Source organism: Rhinopithecus bieti, unplaced genomic scaffold, assembly GCF_001698545.2.
Source record: "Rhinopithecus bieti isolate Rb0 unplaced genomic scaffold, ASM169854v2 scaffold_2339, whole genome shotgun sequence".
Classification (NCBI taxonomy): domain Eukaryota; kingdom Metazoa; phylum Chordata; class Mammalia; order Primates; family Cercopithecidae; genus Rhinopithecus; species Rhinopithecus bieti.
The window spans coordinates 1,638,363-1,661,338 of NW_016803819.1; the positions used below are offsets into that span (position 1 = coordinate 1,638,363).

The window sequence follows — 22,976 nt, forward strand, 5'->3', positions numbered from 1 at the left end:
TAAAAAAAAAAAAAAAAAAAAAAAATGTTTTAATTAGCTGAGTGTGATGGTTTGTGCCTGTCTTCCCAACTACTCAGGGGGCTGATGCAGGAGGACTGCTTGAACCCAGGAGTTCAAGGCTGCAATGAGCCATGATTGTACCACTGCACCCCAGCCTGGGCAACAGAGCAAAACTCTGTCTCAAAAAAGAAAAAAGAGAGAGCATTTATAGATACAGATATACAGATATCAATATGGATAAAATAAATATACACATCTGGGGCCGCTCACAGTGGTTCATGCCTGTAATCCCAGCACTGTGGGAAGCCTCGGCAGGTGGACTGCTTGAGCCCAGGAGTTTGAGACCAGCTTGGGCAGGATGGCAAAACCCTGTCTCTACAAAAAATACAAAAATTAGCCAGGCACGGTGGCATGCGCCTGTAGTCCCAGCTACTTGGGAGGCTGAGGTGGGAGAATCGTCTGAGCCTGGATGGCCACAGTGAGGTGAGATCATGCCACTGCACTCTAGCCTTGGCAATAGAGCAAGACCTTGCCTCTAAAAATAAAATAAAATAAAATAAATACATGCATCTGAAAGGTTATCCAGACTATTAACTATTAACAATGAGACCTCTAGGGAATGGGAAGAGAGAACAGAGGAATTTGTACTGAATACTTAAAACAATTCTGTATTACTGAAGTAAGATAAACCCTAAAGAACACTCACTCATTTTTTTTTTAATTTTTTCTTTATTTACGTAATATTGGATAACTCATAAGTTTTCAGTGGTAATTACTACAGTTTAAGAAGAGGTGTGATTTACTTTTAGATCTGACCCAGTAGATCATACCTCTCCCTTGAAACATTGTCTTCACTTGGCTTCTAAGATGTCACACTCCTGTCTTAGTGGCCACTGCTCCTCAAGCCCCCTTTGCTAGCTCTTCCTCATCTGTCCAGCCCTAACCTGGCAGTGCTATGAAAGTCTTCTCCATCTTCACTCCCTCTCTGGGTGACTGTTATACTCCCAAACCTACAGACCCCCTCTCAGACCTCTCCCCTAAGCTCCAAACTCATATGTCCAACTGCCCAGTCCATATCACCACTAGGATGTTGATGAAACACCTCAAATGATGGTATCCATGGCTGAAATCCCCACCAAAACCCGCTCCATTCCATCTCCATTCACAGCAGCCTCCTGCTTCCAGCTGCTCTAAGATCCTCAGAATCGTCCTTGACTCCTCTCTTTCTATCACACCCCACATTCACTCCAACAAACTGCGCTGGCCCCACTTTGAACAAACATTCAGAATCCAGTCATTTCTTGCCACTTCCACTGCTCCTACCTGTAACCAGTTCTCTACCATTCTCCCAAACCAGATTACCACACAAGAGCCTCGCCACGGGTCTCACTGCTCTGCCTCGGCATCCCTAAAGTCTGTTCTCACCACAGCTGCCACAGGGCCCTCATAAAATGTAAGTTAGATTGTTACCCTTGCCTGGAACCTTCACATCTTTATTGGCATCAAAGTCAAGGCCCTTTCCATGTCCTAAACAGCCCTACAGGTGTTTTCCCACCTTCACCTCTACCCTTCGATCCTTCTGACTCCTCCGCTCCTCCTCCCCTCACTAACCCCATTCCTACCCTGCTGACATCCTCCACTCCTGGAACACCCCTTCCCCCCGAGATGCGCAACCCAGAGGATCCTCCCTCAACTCTTTCAAGTCCCTTCCTCGGTTTAAAAATCACACCCCAGCTGGGCGCGGTGGCTCATGCCTGTAATCCCGGCACTTTGGGAGGCTGAGGCGGGTGGATCACGAGGTCAAGAGATCCAGACCATCCTGGCTAACATGGTGAAACCCCGTCTCTACTAAAACTACAAAAAATTAGCCGGGCGTGATGGCGAGCGCCTGTAGTCCCAGCTACTTGGGAGGCTGAGGAAGGAGAATGGCGTGAACCCGGCAGGCGGAGCTTGCGGTGAGCCAAGATCGTGCCACTGCACTCCAGCCTGGGCGACAGAACGAGACTCCACCTTGAAAAAAAAAAAAATCACATCCCCTCCTAGCCCGCCCCTGACCACACATCCCCAGTCCAGTTCATTTTTCATCACAGCACTTACACTTTGTAATGTCAATTATGTACTGTGATTAGTCTGTAGTTCTGACACTGGGTGCAAGTGCCACCAAAATTCATATTTTCATCTGTTGTGTCCACTCCTATACCCTTAGCACCTACTGGGTACTCAATAAACACACACTGGATGAATACATAGGTAACCTTTGTCCAGCCACTTATTATCGCAAAGATTTTAAACACATTTAATGCAAAAAAAATTCCATTATCACCATTTTGCTGTTTTTGTCTGGAACTTTCCAAAACAATTTTAATTAAGCATCTCCCCTAAACCTCACTGCCCCACATCCAGTGCTGGCCTTCGCTGTCCCTGTCATTGAGAAAAGCCCCTGCTTTTTTTTTTTTTTTTTTTTTTTTTTTGCAAGTGGGGAAAGGCTTAGCAGGTTTGACCACAAGTGTTAACAATTATCTCCAAATGTTGAAATTTCTAGTGATGTTTACTTTTTACTCTCTTTTTGCCTGAGTCTTGCCATCATGAGCACATTTTCCTTTCATGATCAAAGAAAACCACAATTGGAAATAACCCTCCTCTTCAAAAATAAAAATAAAAATAAGTGAGACCATGGTTGAAATCATGCATTTGCCATCATAGCTCTGCAATGTGTGGCCAAAGAAATCCCACATGCTCCTTTCCCCCTCTGAACACAGGCCAAGTGAGATGGCACCACCACGGGGGGTGTGCTCCAGTGCTGGTTTTTTTTTTTTAATTGTATTAGTTCTGAACATAGATTGATGTCACTGGGTAATTTGAAGACAATTAACAACAAACCAAAATTATCTTTAAATTGATCACTTAAAGATACGGGTGGTTCACCAGATTTAACAACAAAATCATGTTGGCTCAACACGTGGGTTTATTTTTTTTATTTTGCCTAATCAGCAATCTGCACACAACTTTGTGCCAATGTCTGGCCTATTTTAATAGTATTTTCTCCTGCTTGAACAATATGCACGTTATTTTTTCCCCTCTTAATACCAGTGTTCAAACAGTGAAAGTTGTTTTCAAGAGGGTATATGGGCTCAGGGCCGCAGCATTTATCCAAGCCCACAGGAATCACTGAACTCAACTAAAAATATTTGATGACCCTTCTTAATGCTTACCTTCCAAGCAAATACAAGAGTAATAACACTAATCAAAGCCAGTATTTTCTGAGCACTTATTTTGGCCAAGCACTGATCTAAGCACTTCAAGTTAATCTACCCAAATCCTGTGATCCCCACTTAAAAGATGAAAACACAGAGGCACATAGAGGTCAAGAAAGTGGCTCAAGGTCATACAGCAGTAAGTGGCAGAATTTCAATCCTGGCTCCAGAATCTATACTCTTGTAGCACTGTAACTGCCGGATGTCTGCTCATGTCTTTAGAGATGCTTCCTCCCACATCCTCTAAGCTCTATTCCGCCTTTGTTGCCTAGCAAACTCCTACTCAACCTTCAAAACCCATCTTCAAACAACTTTTCCTGATACTCCCAGGAGAATTAATCACACTCTTCTTTCTACCCCCATAGTATTTGTTCATATGCTATTTCACTAACATGTAGACAAAGAAATCTCCCCCATTTGACTATGAGTTCTATGTGGAAAAGAGCTCCATCTGATTTATGCATGAACTCCCCACACTTAATAGAATGCAAAAGAATGAATTTACAAATTTGAGGCCTTTCTGGTTTCATTTGATAATATAACAATATTCATTAAATGCTGACTATTCTATATACTTTAAGTATTTTAACTCATTTAATCCTTATAATAACCCTACTGAGAAAGGTGCTATTATTGTCTCCATTTTGCAGATGTGGAGGTAGACAAAAAATTCAAACATTCTATCATTCCCCAAGGCCACAGCTGATAAGAACTAGAATTTAAACCCAAGCAGTCTGGCTCCATATTCACCACCTCCCTAATACATGTCTCTGAGGTCCACCGGAAAGGCTACACCCAATTCTTGCCCATAATGCTGCCACAAGGAACATGTCCTTCTCCTTCATGTTAATGGAGGAATAAGCGCCTGATGGATCTAGGAGAGCAGGGATCCTGTCTGCCTGGGCCAACATGTACACTTACTGGCTAGCATATGGCCTGCCATTAAAGAGGAAGTTCAGGAGATATTTGTCGAATTATCAAAAATCATTTCCATTTAGCTTTGAAACAGTTAGTTTTTGAAATGTAATAGCAAGCACTTTTCAAAGTGCTATACATATATTATTTTATCCTCAAAACAACTACAGGAATAAGATACTCTTTTTAGTCCTATTTTACAGATGAGTCAACTGCGGCACCATAAGGTTCAATAACTTGCCCAAGATCACAGCATTAGAAGGTAAAGCTGGGATTCAAACGCAGGCTGACTGACTCCGAAGGCTTGTGGATTAAGTGTCCTGTGGCTGCTGTAACAAACTACTATAAACTGGGTGGCTTAAAACAACCAAAATTTATTCTCTTTCAGTTCTAGAAGTTAGAAGTCTGAAATCAAGGTGTTGGCAGAGCCATGATCCCTCCAAACCCTTCAGGAGAGGACCTTCCTTGCTTCTTCAAGCTTCTGGTAGCCCCAGGCATCCCTTGGTTTGTAGCAGCACAAGTGCAGTCTCTGCCTCCATCTTCACGTCTTCCTTCTGTGTCTGTGTGTCTGTCTTTATACGACATTCTCCTTGTGTCTGTGTCCAAATGTCCCTCTTCTAAAACTGAAAGCAAGCCAGGATAAGCAAAACAAAACAANTCTTTTGCCTGAGTCTTGCCATCATGAGCACATTTTCCTTTCATGATCAAAGAAAACCACAATTGGAAATAACCCTCCTCTTCAAAATAAAATAAAATAAGTGAGACCATGGTTGAAATCATGCATTTGCCATCATAGCTCTGCAATGTGTGGCCAAAGAAATCCCACATGCTCCTTTCCCCTCTGAACACAGGCCAAGTGAGATGGCACCACCACGGGGGGTGTGCTCCAGTGCTGGTTTTTTTTTTTAATTGTATTAGTTCTGAACATAGATTGATGTCACTGGGTAATTTGAAGACAATTAACAACAAACCAAAATTATCTTTAAATTGATCACTTAAAGATACGGGTGGTTCACCAGATTTAACAACAAAATCATGTTGGCTCAACACGTGGGTTTATTTTTTTTATTTTGCCTAATCAGCAATCTGCACACAACTTTGTGCCAATGTCTGGCCTATTTTAATAGTATTTTCTCCTGCTTGAACAATATGCACGTTATTTTTTCCCCTCTTAATACCAGTGTTCAAACAGTGAAAGTTGTTTTCAAGAGGGTATATGGGCTCAGGGCCGCAGCATTTATCCAAGCCCACAGGAATCACTGAACTCAACTAAAATATTTGATGACCCTTCTTAATGCTTACCTTCCAAGCAAATACAAGAGTAATAACACTAATCAAAGCCAGTATTTTCTGAGCACTTATTTTGGCCAAGCACTGATCTAAGCACTTCAAGTTAATCTACCCAAATCCTGTGATCCCCACTTAAAAGATGAAAACACAGAGGCACATAGAGGTCAAGAAAGTGGCTCAAGGTCATACAGCAGTAAGTGGCAGAATTTCAATCCTGGCTCCAGAATCTATACTCTTGTAGCACTGTAACTGCCGGATGTCTGCTCATGTCTTTAGAGATGCTTCCTCCCACATCCTCTAAGCTCTATTCCGCCTTTGTTGCCTAGCAAACTCCTACTCAACCTTCAAAACCCATCTTCAAACAACTTTTCCTGATACTCCCAGGAGAATTAATCACACTCTTCTTTCTACCCCATAGTATTTGTTCATATGCTATTTCACTAACATGTAGACAAAGAAATCTCCCCATTTGACTATGAGTTCTATGTGGAAAAGAGCTCCATCTGATTTATGCATGAACTCCCCACACTTAATAGAATGCAAAAGAATGAATTTACAAATTTGAGGCCTTTCTGGTTTCATTTGATAATATAACAATATTCATTAAATGCTGACTATTCTATATACTTTAAGTATTTTAACTCATTTAATCCTTATAATAACCCTACTGAGAAAGGTGCTATTATTGTCTCCATTTTGCAGATGTGGAGGTAGACAAAAAATTCAAACATTCTATCATTCCCCAAGGCCACAGCTGATAAGAACTAGAATTTAAACCCAAGCAGTCTGGCTCCATATTCACCACCTCCCTAATACATGTCTCTGAGGTCCACCGGAAAGGCTACACCCAATTCTTGCCCATAATGCTGCCACAAGGAACATGTCCTTCTCCTTCATGTTAATGGAGGAATAAGCGCCTGATGGATCTAGGAGAGCAGGGATCCTGTCTGCCTGGGCCAACATGTACACTTACTGGCTAGCATATGGCCTGCCATTAAAGAGGAAGTTCAGGAGATATTTGTCGAATTATCAAAATCATTTCCATTTAGCTTTGAAACAGTTAGTTTTGAAATGTAATAGCAAGCACTTTTCAAAGTGCTATACATATATTATTTTATCCTCAAAACAACTACAGGAATAAGATACTCTTTTAGTCCTATTTTACAGATGAGTCAACTGCGGCACCATAAGGTTCAATAACTTGCCCAAGATCACAGCATTAGAAGGTAAAGCTGGGATTCAAACGCAGGCTGACTGACTCCGAAGGCTTGTGGATTAAGTGTCCTGTGGCTGCTGTAACAAACTACTATAAACTGGGTGGCTTAAAACAACCAAAATTTATTCTCTTTCAGTTCTAGAAGTTAGAAGTCTGAAATCAAGGTGTTGGCAGAGCCATGATCCCTCCAAACCCTTCAGGAGAGGACCTTCCTTGCTTCTTCAAGCTTCTGGTAGCCCCAGGCATCCCTTGGTTTGTAGCAGCACAAGTGCAGTCTCTGCCTCCATCTTCACGTCTTCCTTCTGTGTCTGTGTGTCTGTCTTTATACGACATTCTCCTTGTGTCTGTGTCCAAATGTCCCTCTTCTAAAACTGAAAGCAAGCCAGGATAAGCAAAACAAAACAAACACAAATTTCCCTCTTCTTATAAAGAAACCAGTCATAAGGAATTAAGGATCCCATCCTACTCCATCCAGTATGACCACACCTTAACATCTGCAAAAACCCTTTTCAAAATAAGGTTACATTTGCAGATATGAAGTATTAGGACTTCAAGTTACATTTTTTTGGGGGGGACACAATTTTACCCATAACAGACACCCTCTATAGAACTGACTCCAGAGATACGCAGAGATAACTTGAGTCTCTTTAACCAGTTACCTTATAAATGCAAGATTTGCCAGTTCTAAAACTACCCTTCAGAGTAAGGAAATGATTAATGGTTTGAGATTCAAGGTTTCTCTTTATACAGGTAAATGGAACACATCTAAAACGTACATATACTTTAAGTAAATGAGAAACTTTCTTTATCATAAAAAAGCAAGTATTACCCTAGAATAGAAGCCAGTTAATATACAAAAAAAATTCCAAGGGAAATACTTACAATGTGCCTACCTGCCCACTGCTAATTTATTGTGCACTTCCTTTTCTTGCACTAAAGCAACACCTTTGAATTTTGACCAATGAACAATAATTAAATAATATTTGATAAGAGCAACCTATAATCATTGATATTTATCTTAATAGAGATGCCCATTTATTTTAAAAGCTCATGATTCTTTGGGATCTACAGCTAACAGTTTAAGATTACATGCACCTTTCAAATTTTCATTAACCTGAGAATAGCCTTCAAGGAAAAACGTAAATGAGGTACACAATTATTCAAGTAAAAGGGTGTGTTCTGAATTTCTCTTATGAATAGCTTCACTGTTCTTCCAGCGTCTAGTGGCAAACTTGTGCATTTGCTCTACATCAACTGTACTTCGTTCATTTCTAAATTCTAAGAAATACATTCACCATGCACTGGCAGCCTGATTTCCTCTGTATGCTAGAAAACAAAGACATTTCCACAATAGGCTAATTCAGAATTTGGCCCTTTAGACAGATTTGCGGAAGTTATCTGGTATGAGTAATTGTTAACCAACCCACTTCAAGAATTACTCTTTGAATGACATCAGACACAACTAAATGAATATATTACACTAGCATCACTTACATGGTGAAAAGCACCACATAAGTTCCTTAACTCACTTTAAATACCAAAATACAGCATTCAAGTCAAAATGCACTGCAGAGCAAAGCTGGTCAAAGCAAACATTGTGGTGAAAATGACATTTCTGAAAATCAAATTCTTAACATAAAATTAAATCTGCTTTCTTGTATTCTATTTCCCTGACTGAAATAGAAGAGGAAGTACTAACAGGTTATTCCAAAGGATAATTCAATTATTTTGGAAGAAACGAATGACCTATTTTAAAAAAAAATAAAATCAGTCTTTCTCTAGAAAAATTATACCACTATTAACATGGAATAATTTAGCAAGTAAAATTCTATTTTACTAGTACACCACATTAAAATGCAATTTTCAGACTAATATATTTACAGAGAATATTTTGAGACTGCCAGTTGCTCTCCCCTGGTGGCTGGAACTTATCTTCCGTAATTATCCTGAGCACATTCTCAGGACAGAATGCTCAATGATTCGAGAAATAACTGATTTTTTTTCCTAAAGAAAACATCGCAATATACCAGTTACATCCTTTAAAAGTATATATCACTCTACAGAGCATGTAAAAATTTTCTTTGTTTAAAAAATGCAAAGTAGCTACAATTACAACCAAACACAGGTAGTACTTCTGACATCTTTCTCACACTGCTTGGTCCTTAGACCTCTCTGTGTTCCTGGAGAATTCCCAATGTTACAATCTAGTAGCTCTTGTGTTTTAAGAAAATATTCAGGGTGTGTACATGTGTGTGTCTGTGCGTGTGTATTCACATATACTGAGTGGCCTTCTCCTCTGCAAATTCTGGTCCCATAATCTTCATCTAGTGCAACTCTAGCTGCATGCTCTCAAACAACCTTAGTGTGCCTCACCTTCCCCATCTGTATTAGGGGATTATAACAGTATCTACCTCTTAGAAGTACAGCATCAAATGAGATAATCCATGCAGTGCATTCATCACAGTGACAGTTGCCTTACAGGGAGGGCTCATTAAACATTGACCCTTATAATTCCTACAGGATCTCATAGGATTTCTACACGGAAAGGAGGTAACTTGGTTAGGGTTACCACACTGATCAAATCAAACCCAGAATCAAATCCCAACTGATACATTTCCCAAGCCTATCAAACTGTAATATGAAGTATCAAACACAGAGGGACGGTCATCTGTATTTTCTGAAGATAATAAAAGGTAGGAGAAACAGGCAAGAATAAAAACCCAAAGCATGTAGTTGAATAAAAAGCATTTTAAACCTACAAAAGGTTGAGCATCACTAATCCAAAAATCTGAAATCCAAAATGCTCCAAAATATGAAACAAAATATGAAAAGTGGCTAAATATCTTGATTACTTGCTCTATATAGCAAGCACTTTCACATGTTATCACAGTAAACCCTTCCCATAGCATGGCCAGGTAAGTATCACTGAAGATATTTTACAGATGGGAAAAGCACATGTGGCTCAGGGAGAAAAAGCTGTTCGCCTCAGGGTACCCACCAATATCCATCTATCCCAGAGTAAGGCCTGAATTTAAACCCACATCTATACGGATAAAGCCTATGCTCTCTTTAGAACAACATAGGCAAAAAAAAAAAAAAAAAAAAAAAAAGTTAGACCAGCTAGTCACTTGTCACTTGGCTTTGAGAATACACTCAACAAGGTAAATGGGAAAGGTGCCACAGTTTTTGAGAACATGCCAATGAAGTTCATTTTTACCCAATTATCTCCAAAGTGCAAGTCAGTAATACACACGGCCAAAAATATGCCCCACATAGATCATACCCAATTCACAATCTGAAACCTGTCTGGATGAGTAGCTTGGGGTCAAGTTCAGGTGACTGGCATCCATACCCTCCCAGCTCCTGGGGTCTGTGCCTTTCCCACCCCTCAGAGCTTCAGACCCAGCAGCAGATTGCACTGAGGTTAGAACATGCCCCCAAGAGCTTCAGTCTAGTGCGAATTAATTTCTCCTTGGAATTTTAATTATTTTTAAGTGTATAGCTCTGCAGCATTAAGTACATTCACCTTGTTGTACAGTGACCACCACCATTCATTTTCAAAACTTTTCGTCTTCCCCAACTAAAATTCTGTACACATTAAACAGTAACTCTCCATTCCTCCCTCCCCACAACCTCTGGCAACTGCCATTCTACTGTCTGTCTCTATAAATTTACTGTAGGCAATGCATACAAGTAGAATCGTACAATATTTTTCCTTTTGTGACTGGCTAATTTCACTTAGCATATGCCAGTTCTCTTTTGTTCCCAGTTAGTTTCCTTAAAGATACACCCCTGGAATGCACATCCTTTAGAGGAAACAAAAATGAACACACAAGAATTATTTTTTCCCTTTTACTCATTGCTAACAGGATATAAAAACACTATGGATGCTTGGGAAGGAGGAAGAAAGATAACGCCAACAAAATCATCCACAGTCCCACCAAGAAACCATACTATTTTGGTTTCTATTCATGCTCATATAATCTTTGGCTTTACGCAAACAAATTTTTTACAACTGCATCACATAGAAACATTCACATTGCATTCCTTAACTTAACCATTTATCAAAATGATGTATCTCCAAGCATTTCAAAAATTAACTTTCAAGGTCAATACTAAGGTAAAATAAATGTGCTTTAATGAAAATCTGTACCCGTAAGCTCTCCTGTTGTAAAAATAAGTTTAAACCTGAAGTTTCGCTGATATAAAGAAATTGTTCTTGACAATGCGGCACTGTATTGTTAATAACGGGGGCTGCAGAAAGTAGGCAAATGTTCAAACCTTCACAAATGTTCGTATAAAAATGATTTAAATGTTAAGCAAAATTGTATACATACTCCAAATGTGGCAGTCTATCTCATTATTATTTCTCTCATAGGAAAACAGCACAACAGGATCTAATGAAAATCCTGTTTTCTTTACAGGAAATAAAGATAATGCCACAAATCAACATTCTCCTCAGTTTTTTTTTAAATAGGCTTTTCTTGCAATCCACATGTTTTCAGAACTAAGAGGAAGAAAAGATAAAAATTCAATAAAACACCTCATTTTATTTCTGTTTCTTATTTCTACTTGCAGCTTGTAAAAAAAGATATATATATACACACACATACACATAACAGCAGGATCTAGTACTAGTAAAGAAAAATGATTTAAACTGAAATAAAATTCAAGTCAGCAGGAGATGACTTTGATCATGAGACAGTGATACATAAACTGATGGAATACAGAACTTCCTTTATTTATCTTAGTAGAAATAATCTCACATCTTGGGAAAAGAGACATTTTTGGAAAATGACACTGATCTGATTGCCAAGTCTCATGAATATGAACAGTGAGTGTTAATTTTGTTTCACCCCGTTCACGTATTTTCTGCTGAAATCATTGGAATATATTTTATTTGAATGCAGGAGATTTCCCCCCTGAATTTTGGGACATGGAGACCCTGTCCACAGTAATAGTATCCAACATATTCAGTGTTCATACTTCCTATCTCATTTAGGGAGAGCAGAAATGCCACGAATACAGAGTACATGAACAAGGGGGCCCCAAAGTCTAAGTTCCCAGAATCAGAAGGAACCTCCAGGAGCTGTAAGCCCCAATTCTCACCAGTACTCCAGGCCTGGTTCCCTGCCTGTGTGAACTGTTTCCTGGGCCGTCTCCCTTTATGTCTCCAGCTCCACCAATCCTCTCCTTAGTCAAACCCCACTGCATCTTTCTGGAAACTGCTCCAAGCATAAGAAATCAGCAGCCCAGGATGGATACCTCCTCACATCCCTGACAACTGAGCCAAATACTCTTTTACTCTATATTGTTCTATCTTAACAAATATGCTTTTCAAAAAGACCCATCCTGGACTCTCTCATACGAAAATTTTCAGTGAGCCTGCCCCACCTTGTCCACTTCCCCACTTGCTGTGCCAAGCAAGAACCATAAAGATATCAGAGAATAATGTTTAAGCTACTTCCTGAAGGAGTACTGAAAGGTGGTAAAGAACAGATAGAAGGGATGGTTGTAGGCAATGGGAACAGGGTATAAAGGCCAGTCCGAAAGGCCAGATAAAACCTGACATGTTGTACTGTAAGAACGAGATGTAGCGCAGATCATGAAATATGTTCCGTACCTCATCAAAAAGCTTAGACTTCATCCTGAGGGTGGGAAGGAGCCCCTGAAGAGTTGGGATGACATGCCCAGACCTGCAGAAGATTTCAGAAGACCACCTCGGAGGCAGTGTACAGTAGAAACAGAAAGAGACCAGGGAAAAGGCAAGTGTAGCCTCCAAAGTGAGAAGCAACCGAGGTGGGAGGGAAGGTGGAGGCACGCATTCAGAAACAGCAGACTCCGCGCAGGAGTTAGAGTCAGGGTGCCTTAAAGAACCGTAAGATGGAGGTCCAGGTGCACTGTGGAATAGACTTAGCATCCCTTCTCTAGGAAGCTTTGCCCCATACACTTCCCACACCCAATCAGGATAAGTGGTCCTCTGGGAAGCACTGAGTATTTCTCCCAGTAATACACATCACATAGTACCGTCATTCATTCTTTAGCTGTCAGCCTTTCTCTATAGACTCAGAGCTCCGAGCAGGCAGAGGCAGTGGCCATCCTGGTCAATGTCCATGTGTGGCATTTGGAACAGTGCCCAGCCCTTGGGAAGCCAAACTGAGTGAACAGAGCTGGATAAGCCAGGAGGCCACTGCTCTCATTCAGTGGAGAGATGACTGTGTCATGGGAAAGGAATTCGAAAAATATAACAACTGAGCTTCTTAATTTCTCTCTAGTCTGTTGATACCATTCAAAACACTGAATGAGACGCTTTCCAAGTCAATTATGTTATGAAAATTCATCAGTAAATCTGATCTGTTGAGTGATATCCACAAAAGCTCATGTTCCTGTGAGAAGTCAGAAAGGATCATGATTTGAGCCCTTTTACAAGCAAAAATAAGGCATAATTCTAGGCCACAGAGAAACTGCCACCTCATTGGGATAACAAGTTTGCCTTCTTTTGTTTTCGGAATAATTCTGCAAAGACTCAAAGCAAAGGATGGAAACATTTCAAATCCTGCTGACATAGTCTGCATCTTTGCTTTGATTTTTAGATATGATTCCAAGCAGGCAGATAATGTTGTGACCCAATTACAGGGTATTTTGGAAGTAGTAGGCACCCAACTTGGGAGTGGAGCTGGTGGGTGTAAAGGAAAGAGTTACTAAGCAAGCACTACCACCTGCCTCTCAATCCTTCATGGGATTTTACAAGGAAGGGAGCTATGACAATCAGGAAGTAATGCAACATCTCCCCTGACCTGCTTCCCATTTTCTCACCATTCCCAAAATAGGCAGAGCTAAGGAAAATCATAAATATAATTCTCAGCCCTCCAGGGAAAAGCTCATTAAGGGCATAAATTTGGGTCCCTGGGAAAAAAGGGATGAAAGGCAAAGCTATTAAAAAACCTTAGAATCAAAAGATGGAGACAATGGGAAATAAAGCCAATGGACAAAAGGAACTAGAAAACAAAACAAAGGCCATTTCCTACATCAAAGCATACTTAAAACTTAAGCTCTTTAGAGTCAAAAGGTAAAGTTTTTGTTTAAAACTAAAAAATAATGATTAAGGTCTTATTTCACATCAAGTATTGTTCTATGCCCTTATCATACATTCACTCTTGAAATCTTCACAGCAATCATATTATATAAGCACAATTAGTATTCCTATTTGCAGATGAGCAAACTGAGCACTGTGTAATTCTGTTATCAAAGTATAATTCTGTTGCCCTTTGTCTATGGCTATTAAACTGCAGAGCAGTACTGAGACTTCACCACTAAACCCCTGCTGCCTCCTTCTACGGCTATCCTTGCACATGTTGTAGGATGTTTAGTAGCATTCTTAGCCTCTTCCTACTAGATGCCAATAGTTATCCCTCCACAGTCACAATGACCAAAATGTCACTGCCAAATGTTCCCCGGTGAGCAAAACTGCTCTGCTTAAGAACTACTGCCACAGAGATTTGAAAGGCCAAATCCCGAGTTCCCTTACAAAAGGAGTAGCAAATCCTGGGTGGTGGGTAGGAACAAAATTGAGTTAAGGGAAGATGACAAAGGAAGCAGCTGAAGGGTTTGCTGTAGTGGGAATTTTATACGAGGAGTCACTCACCACAGCTCTTGCCACTCTCACAGGGTTAGCACAGCCTTCCTCCCCCTCCACTCCCATCACACGCGTGCCTCTACTGCAGCACCCTATAGCCAATGTTCTGGTACATTCCTCTCTGTCCTCCTGAACTTAGCACAGTGCTGGGCACAAAGTATGTACTCAATAAGCATTTGCTGAACAAAGGAAGGAATAAATGAAGCCGAGATTTCTGGGTGGGTGTCACCAAATGAATGTCTCTTCACTAGTGTCCTAGAAAAGGTATAAATAGACCTTGATTCTTAGAGAGGACAAGAGGTTCTTATCAGATAATTTGAAGAATCTGAGTCTGAATCAATGCTCCCCAAGGTGTCTCTACACCCAAATCATGCCTCAGCTGTGTTCAAAATTTGCAATGTGGTATACAATCATTTCTTGAAATGTCAAGAAAATTTTAACAGTATTAGTTCCCACCGGAATGAACCAACTCAAGAAACCTAACTCATGCTAAGGAAATTCTGATTTATTCACTTCCACTGACAAACAGTACCACCTAGCAAATTGGGAAACTCAATGTGGCAGGTCGACTGACTCTCTTGCCCAGGACAAAAGTCTACCTGAGAAACTGAATGAAGATCAGAAGGTAAGAACAGAGCCAGCACCAAAAAGCAAGCAGGATGCTGCCAGGGAGAGGCACCATGCCTGTAATCCTAGCACTTTGGGAGGCTGAGGCGAGTAGATCACTTGAGGTCAGGAGTCCGAGACCTGCCTGGTCAACATGGTGAAACCCCAGCCTCTACTAAAAATACAAAAATTAGCCGGATATGGTGGCAGGCACCTGTAGGTCCAGCTACCTGGGAGGCTGAGGCAGGAAAATTGCTTAAACTTGGGAGGTGGAGGTTGCATTCCAGCCTGGGCGACCAAGTGAGACTCCATCTCAAAAAAAAACAGAAAAGAAATAATTTGTTGTTGTTGTTTTGACACTCCTTCTTCACCCCACAATAGCAACCACAACTAAAGGTGACTAACAGCAATTCCATGAGCAAATCATTCTGAAGTTTCCTCTAGCAATTCAAGGCTCACCCTGGAGGGCATGATACTGCAGAGGTCTGGGCCAAGCTGGCTATTACACAATTCTAGGTTCTAGGCCTTTGACCCATCACGATTTCCTAGAATCACTAACTAAGAATTGCTAAAGAGTGTTGTTTTGTCAGAAAGAGGCCTGCATGCAAAGAATCAAATGTCAAGATACATCTCGAGGTTCGCCTGCTGAAATTCCCATTTCAATCACTTGCCCATTCTGCTTCTTACACCCTCATCTTTCGTCTTGGCGCTTTCCTTGTCATTCTCAAGCTATAATTCAAAAATAGTCACTGGCTCCTAGGGCACTTTCAAAATTAGCTCATTCACAGTTCCTAGGACCCTGGGTGACTCTATATTCCTGGAAAGCCCTGGGGCCCCATCAGCTGGCCCACAAGCTCCACATGTTGGCCTGGCCTCCATGACTCAACTCAATCCCAAGGGCAGGCCTCTCCGCATCTCACACCCAGATTCTGAGACTTACCAATTTCGTGGACCATTAAGCTGCCAGATAAAAATATTCCCATCAAATCATAAAAGAATCTTATCCAAAAATGAGAAGGATATAATATCAGAGAAAAGGACACACGTTCTCATTTGAACGATTATGACATATTCACTACATCATTATCATCATTGTGATAAGAACAGTGAAAAACACTAACCAACAATAAACAACCTGTGGGTCTAATATTATGCTCTGCATACAGGAGATACTCAGTTACTTTTAAATTGTGCAGAAACTGAGCTCTGTCTTACACAGGGACACATCTCATAAACCCAGTAATGCTAGGCCTTCCTTCTTCAACAATGACATTTCTCTTTACCCTCTGGAATTCTGCAAAGTCTCCCCAGTCTATCTCACCCTCTTAAACACATGCTTTTCCTTCTAGCTCGATTCCAATATTCTGCATTATTTTTTTGGGGGGGGACAGAGTCTCACCCTTTCACCCAGACTGGAGTGCAGTGGCGCGGTCTTAGCTCACAGCAACCTTCACCTCCTGGGTTCAAGCGATTCTCCTGCCTCAACCTCCTGAGTAGTTGAAATTACAGGTGCGTGCCACCATACCCAGTTAATTTTTCTATTTTTAGTAGAGACAGGGTTTCACCATGTTGGCCAGGCTGGTCTCAAACTCCCGACCTCAAGTGAGCCACCTGCCTCGGCCTCCCAAAGTGCTAGGATTACAGGCATGAGCCACTGCTCCCAGCCTCTGCATTCTTTTTCATCAACTTAAAAAAAAACAACACTCTTCCTCCCACTCTAGGCATTCCTGAAGCATACTTGCCAATGAGTTACACTTCGAGAACTTCAGTTATTACCTAGCAAACAAAGTTTGCAAGATTTCCACAAGAGGAAAAGAGAGGGTAGAACTGGTAAACTTTGTTTATAACTACTGTCAAGTCATTAACCAACAACAAAGAAAAGCTTTAATCCATCCTTTACTATACCATTCGTTTCTTTCCATGTTCTCTTCCCATATTTGTCCATGTGAATCTGTACATTTTATATACCAATAAATTATATATTGGGATTTTTCTGATTATAAAAGAAATATATGTCCATTACAGAAAACAAGATAAGATTCAAACACTATGGAAATAGATGAAATAGAAAGGGAATGTCTCCTGTAACTCTACACACAAAGAGCTCTAATACCTTTAAACTGATCAAGCTTCTTACTTTTTGCCCAGTTGTGTGACTTGACCTTCCACCCTCTATGCCCTTCCTCTCTCCCAGCTCTCATCTAACGTCTGGAGTTAATGCCCCACTCCTAACAGGGGTCCACGAACCCTGGAGCTTGGTTATGATTAGAGGAACTAGAGTCACTGTCCCTTTATTAAAATTATTTAAATGGAATAACTTCTCCTCACTGCCTCACTTAAAGGTTAATGAGGCTGAGTTTTGTGAGCCTCTTGAAAGCAAGTGCACTAAAAACACCAAATGGGATTGGTTTCCTTTGCTCTCTGCCCCATCGCAGCTTGCCAAGAAAAAAGAAAAAAAAAGCTATGATCCTACTAATGACACTGAGTAGACACATTTCACCAGCCACCACTCCTGCTACTGCAACAGCCAACCACAGGCATCTGTCGAACACAGTGACAGGGCTAACATTAAATGAGAATGAAAATCGTATTCCAGAGACCAAGGGCTGCATTTCTCATCAAGGGGAGAAGACAAAGGCTGGGACACAGGAAAGGCTTGCCAAAATTTCACAAGGGTAGGCCTGGGAAGCAAAGCACAGGACTCCCTCCCCTGCAGCCTAGGTAGAGGCTTCTTTCTCAGACTATCTGTGTGCCCAAGAGCAGAAAGTCTCCCCTCAGAAAATGCTATGAAGTAGTTTCAAATGTCAAATATACTTTACCCAAATCTAATCATTACTTTATCTCCTAACTAGACTGGCAGGGCCATAAAAAGTTAATTTTATGACAACAATTTTATAACAAATGAAAACTACAAGCGAAGTAGGAATGGGGCAACAAAAGAAAGGCATGTGACAAACCAGACAGGGAAACACAAAATCACCTCCAACTAATGCTGTAAGCCAGCGGTCCCCAGACTGCGTTCATGGAAGACAGTTTTCCAAGGATGGGGTGGGGATTAGGATGAAACTGTTCCAACTCAGATCAACAGGCAGTAGATTCTCATAGGAAGTGCACAACCAAGATCCCACACATGTGCAGTTCACAACAGGGTTCACAGTCCTGTGAGAATCTAATGCCGCCACTGATCTGACAGGAGGTGGAGCTCACGTGGTAAAGCTCACTCGCCCACCGCTCATCTCCTGCTCTATGGCCTGGTTCCTAACAGGCCACTGACCAGTTCAGGACTGAAGCAGGGGGTTGGGGACCCCTGCTCCAAATGAAGACCTCCCTCCTCAAATGGCTGCATCACAGATCTCTAGACTGGGACAAGGGCCCGACAGACAACCAGAGGGTGACTGCAGCTCTCTCATTTTACAGATGGGAAAACAGGCCCAGAAACATAACTGACTTTTTCCAGGTAACACAGTGAATTAAAGTAAGGGACAAGCCAGCCCCAAAGGCAAGTCTTTGGGTCCCTGGTTAGTGGTCCTTCCTCCAAATCCCCCCAGACCCTTTATTATGGAGACTCTGTCACTCTGCCTCTGACAAACCATTTCAGCTGAGAGAAATGCCATCAACACATATCAGCATGCAGAATATGCACTAATAACACATTAAAATCAAAACGGCTAATCTGGGTTTATCTTTCTGACATCTAATTTCATTTGTTGGTAGTGCAACATTGTTGAAAATAAATGAACACAAAACAGTTTTAAAATCTGGATAGAAGCTTCCTGAAAACATTCAAATCATTCTGAAGATACGCAGTTTCAATCAAATTTAATTCGAAATAACAAATCAAGGATGCTTTAGAAGAGAATGCTTACTGAATAATAATGGAACCAATTAAAGATATTTTCATATAAGATAAAAGCTTAAAGCTCTATTGCTGTGCAATCATGAGTGTCCGCCTTTTCAGAGGGATTTTCTTAGACAGCTGACATTTATGCCTAGATGCTTACAGCATAAGATGACATATACAAAACCTTAATAGAATAATAGGACACATAAAAAGCACTGAACAGGCCAGGCGCGATGGCTCACGCCTGTAATCCCAGCACTTTGGGAGACCAAGACAGGTGGATCTCCTGAGGTCAGGAGTTGGAGACCAGCCTGGCCAACATGGTGAAACCCCATCTCTACTAAAATTACAAAAAATTAGCCAGGCGTGGTGGCGGGCGCATGGAATCCCAGCTACTCAGGAGGCTGAGGCAGGAGAATTACTTGCACCTGGGAAGCAGAGGTTGCAGTGAGCCAAGATTGTGCCACTGCACTCCACCCTGGGTGACAGACTGAAACTCCGTCTCAAAAATAATAATAATAATAATAATAGGCACTGAACAAATGCTGGTTTCCTTAACCCCATATAGGAAAATAAGTATTCCCCACATAACCAGTAATAACTTATTACAATATTTTCCTAAAAGTCTGTCCCACCTACCCCCCTCCCCCGCCCCCGTAAAACTTAAGGTGTTATATCACAACGGTATTGTCTAGTTTTGTTTTGTTTGTTATTTATTTATTTTGAGACAGAGTCTCACCCTTTTGCCCAGGATGGAGTGCAGTGGCGCAATCTTGGCTCATTGCAACCTCCACCTCCCAGGTTCAAGTGATTCTCCTGCCTCAGCTTCCCCAGTAGCTGGGATTACAGGCGTGAGCCACTACACCCAGCTAATTTTTGTATTTTTTTAGAGACGGGGGTTTTACCTCTTGGCCAGGCTGGTCTCAAACTACTGACCTCAAATGATCCACCCACCTCGGCCTCCCAAAGTGCTGTGATTATAGGCGTTAGACACCGCACCCGGCCAGGTATTGTCTATTCTTAAAGTGAAATTGAAAAAGGTACAGAGACATGACATTCCATTTTTCTTTTTTTTCTTTCCTTCACCTTTTAAGTTCCGGATACACGTGCAGGATGTGCAGATTTGTTACACAGGTAAACATGTGCTATGGTGGTTTGCTGCACAGATCAACCCATCACCTAGGTATTACACCTAGCATCTATTAGCTATTCCTCCTGATGCTCTCCCTTCCATTTTTCTTAAAAGATAAATTTAGATATCCAGTAATCAGGATAGTCCACACCCATCACTATTCTAATATTATGGCAAGGCTTTCAGTATTCATTCCTATGGTAACATAAAAATAAAAGAATTCAATGTTCATACGCCGTTGTTTCTCTGGTGGCAGGAAAAGAAAACCGTCATCAAAAGGTTGAAACATGACAAAAAGAGTAGCAGTTTAAAAATATTTTATGGGCCGGGCACGGTGGCTCAAGCCTGTAATCCCAGCACTTTGGGAGGCCGAGACGGGCGGATCACGAGGTCAGGAGATCGAGACCATCCTGGCTAACACGGTGAAACCCCGTCTCTACTAAAAAATACAAAAAATTAGCCGGGTGAGATGGCGGGCGCCTGTAGTCCCAGCTACTCGGGAGGCTGAGGCAGGAGAATGGCGGGAACCCGGGAGGCGGAGCTTGCAGTGAGCTGAGATCCGGCCACTGCACTCCAGCCTAGGCGACAGAGCCAGACTCCGTCTCAAAAAAAAAAAAAAAAAAAAAAAAAATTTATGTTTGTACATGTGGATTCTTACAATATATGCAATGGTCTTTTCCCAGGTAATTTTGGAGTCAGTATTCATATTACTCCAGTTAAGTGTAAATGCCAGTATTTTACTCTTTAATAATCAAGCTGTTTTTCAGAGACAGGGTCTCACTCTGTTGCCCAGGCTGGAGTGCAGTGGTGTGATCATAGCTCACTAAAGCCTCAAACTCCTAGGCTCAAGCAATTCTCCCAACTCACCATCAAACTTTTCAATTACCACTTTATAAAAATTTCAGAAAGCCAGTTCACACTGGCTCCTTGAAGGTGAATTCATTCAGTTAAAAGTATCCATTTGAAGAGGGAATAAAAGTATAGGACCTAAGCACCTTCCATGGAAAGGATCTCAACTTTAGAGTCCTCTCTCAAAAGCTCTCAGCAAATATCTAGAGACATGGTTACATCCAGTTTATGAAGACTGTGGGTGACTTCGGGGTCATACAGTACATGGACAAAGGAAGAACAGCAATTGAAATCTTGCACCTGTACCCCACCACCTTCTGTCGCAAGATCAGCCCACTGTACTCTACTGCCACCTGTGTTCTCTCAGCATTTCCCTAGCCTGGAGGTTTCCCCATCCTCGCCACAAATATAATCCTTTATGAACGATGCCATTTCTAGGATGCTGCAAGTTATGATAAACAACTGTTGAACAAATACTGCTTACAAGCTACAAGTTGAAAACGAGAAGCTTGCTAAGTTCATGAAGAAATCCCCTTTCAAGGACTCCATCTGTTCCTAAACGGCCAGCCACACAAATTCTAATACTCTGCATTATTATGGCCATTTGGGGACAAGATTTGAAATCTGAAACCACGACAAGAAAAAAAAAAAGAAAAAAGCAAGATTTAATAGAGTAAACTCCAGAAACAACAGATCAAGCTGCCACTGTGTGTGTTTTTTAAATCGGTGAAATATTAAAACAAATGATACACCCATGCCAACCTCACAAAGTTTCCTCATTCCTTGGAATTCAAACAACACCGCTGGCATCATTTTATGATAATCCTTTGGGCATTTCACGTAAGTAATTAGACACAATGTAAGCCAGTGACTGAGGGACTTAAACAAACTGTCCCCTCAGAGAGCCCTGTTGGAGCTTCCGACACTGACCTTATTCTCCTTTCAATTTCGACCCTCCTCAACTACTCAATCCATCCAAAAACGTCTGTGACAGTCGTAGCTCTAAAACCGCGCAGAACTTGACTACAGAACGGTGGGTGACAACTCCACATGTGATTCATCCAAATTTATTTTTTTGAATTCCAGTCCCATGCTCCCTTGGCTGTTTGCCCCGAACCCGTGGTCTACACCACTTCACCGACGTGGAGACCACCTTTCATTGTTTCTATGGGTCTCAGAATCCTTCCCTCCCTCCAGCTCTGTTCTCGCCGCACAAATGTCATTTTTAGCGTACCACCCTCCATTCCGCCCGGCGGGCAGGCAGGGGCTTTCGGGTCCCAGTGGCCAGTTTCCTCGAGTCGGTCCCCTCTGCACAGCCATTTTCTAGTTAAACGCTCTCTCTGCCACCGAGGGAGAAAAGGAACTTTTCCCCCCTTTCATGTCTCAGCGGCTGGCCTCTGAACCCCTCGTGGAGAAGCCAACCCCGGCTCCAACTCCCCGGCAGGAGCGCGCTACCGCCCGGGAGGGACAGCCGAGCCGCACAGCGGAGGCCGGTGCCAGGACAAGGGGGTGTGCGCTCTTCCCGCAGGCGCCCACCCTCACTTTTCCCCTCCGCAGTCCCCACCCGGGCGCACCGCCTCCAACCCGGTCTCCCCCGCCCCAGGCCCTGCCAAGCCGGGGCTGCTGAGGGAAAGAGGGCGCCGGGAAGCGGGAGGGATGGAAGTCAAGGAGAGTGAGCCCGCAGTCGCCGTGCCACTGGCCCTGCGGCGCGGGCGCAGGGCGCACGGGACTCCGCAGCCGGCGCCCCGCTGCAGATGCCGCGGCAGCTGCTGCAGCTGTGGCTGCGGCTGAGCGGGCGGCAGTGGCCGCGCAGCCCCGGGGCCAGGAGCAGAGGAGCAGCCGCCGGAGGAACCCACAGCCGCTCGCCGCACGCTGCTGACGCTGCCCGGGTGTTTCCCCAGCACTCTCGTGCTGCCCCGGAATCCGGGGCAAAGGCAAGGAAGAAAGCGGGGCTCACCAGTGGTGCGCGCGGCGCTCGCCTTGGCTCCGGCGCCCAGCGGCTCTGCTCCAGTCTCGCCCTCCCCGGAGCGCCCAGATCAGCTGCGGTCGCAGCGCACTAGCTTCCTACTTGAGATCAGAACGGGCTCGGGCGACTGAGCATGCTCAGTGCCGCTCCGCGAGTCCAGCGCAGGGAGCGGCGCTGACGAGATTCCACTTCTCCAGGCTTTGGCAGCGGCTGCGCGAGGGAAAGCTTGAGGGACCCGGCGGGGCGGGAGACTAATGGGAGAAAGGCGGGG

General features: G+C 42.6%; 1 protein-coding gene across 16 annotated transcripts in view; it reads right to left on the bottom strand.

Moving 5' to 3' along the window:
* APBB2 (amyloid beta precursor protein binding family B member 2) overlaps positions 1–22,916 on the bottom strand; it is a 430,702-nt gene extending 407,786 nt beyond the window's left edge. For all 16 annotated transcript variants that reach the window (XM_017854485.1, XM_017854599.1, XM_017854539.1 and 13 more), the window contains exon 1: positions 22,697–22,916. The gene's annotated coding sequence lies outside the window, so the exon portion shown is untranslated. The remainder of the gene's footprint in view (positions 1–22,696) is intronic.
* Positions 22,917–22,976: the final 60 nt, after the last annotated feature.